This window comes from Populus nigra, chromosome 2 (assembly GCF_951802175.1).
Source record: "Populus nigra chromosome 2, ddPopNigr1.1, whole genome shotgun sequence".
Classification (NCBI taxonomy): domain Eukaryota; kingdom Viridiplantae; phylum Streptophyta; class Magnoliopsida; order Malpighiales; family Salicaceae; genus Populus; species Populus nigra.
Window position 1 is genome coordinate 27,769,460 of NC_084853.1, and position 4,487 is coordinate 27,773,946.

At 35.2% G+C, this 4,487-nt stretch overlaps 1 pseudogene; it reads right to left on the reverse strand.

The window, feature by feature from the left end:
- Nucleotides 1–988: 988 nt before the first annotated feature.
- LOC133684378 (small nucleolar RNA R71) lies at nt 989–1,099 on the reverse strand (annotated as a pseudogene).
- Between the last annotated feature and the right edge of the window lie 3,388 nt (nt 1,100–4,487).

The window sequence follows — 4,487 nt, forward strand, 5'->3', positions numbered from 1 at the left end:
GTTAACAATTTATAATCTGATTGGAACCTCCTTTGTGTGTGGTTTCCAATTGAATAATAAGAGTTTATACTATACTTGTTTGAAGTACCATTAGTGGATCCTCTAACCTTGACATTTGTTGTTAACATTGTTTAATCCTTACGTTAATCTTCCATCTCAAAGTTCTCACCGACTTCTTCCTCTTCTTCTTCACTATTATTATCATCATCATTATTGTTGTTGTTGTTGTTACTATTGTTGTTGTATTATTGTTGCTTATAATTTATACAAGTAACCTCCCTGTGGTTCGACCCCGGTCTTGCCGGGTTATTTATTACTTCGACACTCCTGCACTTGGGAGAAGACATCAATCTTTTGGTCGTGTCAAGTTTTTGGCGCCGTTGCCGGGGAGGTAAATTCTTGTACAAATTATAGTATTTATTTTATTTTCTCTTTTCTCTTTTCTTGTATCTAACTTTGTTTCTTTTGTTTCCCTTTCTTTTATTTTCTTCTTCCTTTTATTTTCTTACACGTGCATGAGAGTTTGGTCACGTATATTAAGTGGTAGACTTTGTAGGGTATCCTCATCATTTTCAGAAAATATGGCTGAAGAAGATAACCAATCGCTTCATAATGAGAATAATGAGAATATTCGGGTTAGAACTCTTAGAGACCACATGAATCCCACAAGAACAAGTGCACCCTCATGCATAGTTTTTCCTCCTGATGCATCTCATTTTAATTTTAAGACAGGCATTATTCAACTTTTACCGTCTTTTCATGGCTTAGATTTAGAAAATCCATACTTGCATTTAAGGGAATTTGAGGAGGTTTGCAACACGTATAATGACTCAAATTGTAGCATGAACACCATTAGATTGAAGCTTTTTCCTTTTTCATTAAAAGATAAAGCTAAAACATGGCTACAAAATTTGAGACCTGGATCCATTCGTGCTTGGGATGAAATGCAACAACAATTTTTAAAGAAGTTTTTTCCATCCCACAGAACAAACTCTTTCAAAAGACAAATCATTACTTTCTCTCAAAAACCAGGAGAAACATTTTATCAATGTTGGGATAGGTATCGAGACTTACTTAATACTTGCCCTCATCATGGTTTTGAAACATGGAGATTAGTTTCACATTTTTATGAAGGGTTAACTCCTAGAGATAGGCAAATGGTTGAATTAATGTGCAATGGAACTTTTGAGGATAAAGACCCTAATGAAGCAATGGATTACTTAGATTTGCTAGCTGAAAATGCACAAAATTGGGACACCACAGGTACTTATGAGGCACCAAGTAAAACCCAACCTCATACATCTAGTGGAGGTATGTACAACCTTAGGGAAGATCATGACCTCCAAGCCAAGTTTGCATCTTTAGCTAAAAAAGTCGAAGCACTAGAATTGAAAAAGAGTGGTCAATTAAAATCTGTTCAAGACATTGCATGTCAAATCTGTGAAACCAACGAGCATTCAACCAATGACTGTCCAACCTTGCCTTTTTTTAAAGAATGTCTCCATGAACAAGCCCATGCATTAAACAGTTTTCAAAGGCCCAATCATAACCCATATTCGCAAACATATAACCCTGGTTGGAGAAATCATCCAAATTTCAGTTGGAAGAGTGAGAACAATAATGCTCAAACTTCACAGCCACCGTTTCAAGCACATCATAATTTTCAAAATTCTCATGGATATGCACCTCCTTATGCTCCACCTCCTAGAAGAAATCTTGAGGAAACATTGCATGCATTTATGGAAAAGCAAGAGGCAATTAACACTCAACTTGCTCAAAGCATGACAGATTTTAAAGATACTCTTGCAAAATTGACATCTGCTCTCAGTTTCCAAGAGAAAGGTAAGTTTCCATCTCAACCACAACAAAATCCAAAGGGGCAATACCATACAAATGCAAGTAGTTCTGGAAGCCAACACATGGATCAAGACAAATCAATCATCACTCTTCGTAGTGGTAAGGTTATTGAAAAACCCATTCTTGAACCTTGTGAGAATGATGATGAGTCAATCTCTGAGGGTATGGAAGGGCTTGAATCTGATCATTGCAAAGAAAAGACTGATTCTCCGCCAACATTTCCATTTCCTCATGCCATGACTAAACAAAGGAAAGTCAATCACAACTCTGAAATCTTTGAAACTTTCAAACAGGTAAGGATCAATATACCTTTGTTGGATGCTATTAAACAGGTTCCTTCTTATGCTAAATTTTTGAAAGATCTGTGCACTGTGAAGAGAAAACTGAATGTGAAAAAGAAAGCCTTTTTAGCCGAACAAGTAAGTGCCATTCTTCAGAACAATAATGCTTTGAAATATAAAGACCCTGGTTGTCCTACAATTTCTTGCTTTATTGGAGAACATAAAATTGAAAGAGCTTTACTTGATCTTGGAGCTAGTGTGAATTTACTTCCATATTCAGTTTTTCAAAGTCTCAATCTAGGTGAGTTAAAACCAACTTCTGTGACTCTTTTACTTGCTGATAGATCTGTAAAAGTGCCTAGAGGAATAGTTGAAGATGTGTTAGTACAAGTCGATAAGTTCATTTATCCTGTGGATTTTATTGTTTTGGACACACAACCTATTGAAGCATGCAATTCATTTCCTGTTATTTTAGGACGTCCGTTTCTTGCAACTTCTAATGCATTAATTAATTGTAGGAATGGACTGATGAAGCTATCTTTTGGAAACATGACATTGGAGATGAATATTTTTAACATTTGCAAGCAACCTGGAGATGATAATGATTTACAAGAAGTAGATTTTATTGAAGAATTGGTTTATGATCAATTTGAATCTACTTTGAGTAATACTGAGTTTGATGAATTTGAAGATTTGCAAATGACTTATTCTCAGGAAGAAATCACGGATGAAAAAGGCATTGAAAATGTTGATGCGAATCTTTTGTCAAGAGTGACAACAGATTCGATATCTGACATCACACCAACCGATGATTACTTTCCTGATAAATCTTTACTTTCTCTTAGTTCAATGCCTTGGTTTGCTAAAAATATCAATTTCCTTGCCTCAGGAGATTTGCCAACTCATTGGAGTACCGAAGACAAAGGTGAGTTTCTGAACGAAGTGAAGAAATTTTATTGGGATGACCCTTACTTATTCGAATATTATCCTGATCAAATATTTCGAAGATGCATTCCTGACAATGAGGTAAGTAATGTCATTAAATTTTGTCATTCTGAAGCATGTGGGAGTCATTTCTCGTCAAAAAAGACCATTGCAAAAATCTTTCAAAATGGATTTTATTGGCCTACCATGTTCAAGGACACGCATGCATTCTGCAAAGCTTGTGAAAATTGTCAAAAGTCAGGATTTATTTCAAAACATAAGAAATCTTTAGATAATCTTCTATTGACTTTGAAGACATATCCTGGTGGAGATGTGCATTGTGCATTTCACGACTTATGACCCCATTTCCATAAAGAACGTGATCGACTTAGTCTTGGGAATCTGACTGTAAAAGACCCTGTTTGCCAGTTTTTAAGAAAACTGGATGGGAAGCCTATCCCCGACCCATAGAGGGCGTTTAAGCCGTTCTTGGACGTAAAACCAAGGGAAGATGTGAGCCACAATCACAACTACGATTTGAGTTTGAGTATGTAAAAATTTATGTCTTTCAGTTTTATTAATAGCATAATTTTTTTTTTCTGTTTTGTTATCTTTTATATTTGTTTAAGTGTGTTTCAGGATTGTCAGTGTTCGTTGTTTCAGGTGATGTCTTCTATACTCTATCTTTCTATCTTATGACATTGAGGACAATGTCTCGTTTTGGTTGGGGGGAGAGGGTAGTAGTATTTAAAAAAAAAAAAAAAAAAAAACTAACCAACTAACTGTTTTTGTTTTAAAAACCATTTTGCAAAACTGTTATTACTAGGATGGTAGAGTAAGGGGGAATGACTCTTGAGACGCATCTTAGTAAACATTTTCTAATGGTTATTTGCAATATTCATAACAAGGCCTATTAGAATACTTCTTGAAATATTCAGGTTTACAAACTCTCGCATTGTTATCACTTGGTTCTGCTCCTATACTCATTTAACAAATATTCTTAAACCTTCATTTTCACACACACACTTTAACATATGATTGTGGGTTGCATATTGGATTATTACATTATTTATGTTCTTTTGTTAAAGGTAACAACTAAGGGATAGGGATAGTCTATAATTTGCAAAAAGAAAAAAAGAAAAAAAGAAAAAAAAAGAAAAAAAAGAAAAAAAAAAGAAAAAAAATGATGATAATAAGAACGTAGATAAGTTTGGTTTCGTAGCCTCCCTAACCTAAGCAATTAAGCCCGAAGGGGTGTTTTAACACCTAATACCCTAAAGTCAACTGACTTGGGAGCTATTGGCCCAAAGCTTGTTACATGGGTTAAGGAGAAAAGCTTAAGGGAATCAAACATTGCACTATCTACGTATCAGTATCTGCAACCCGAGTTACTAAGCTCGTAGGGGTGTCTCAACACCTAATGCC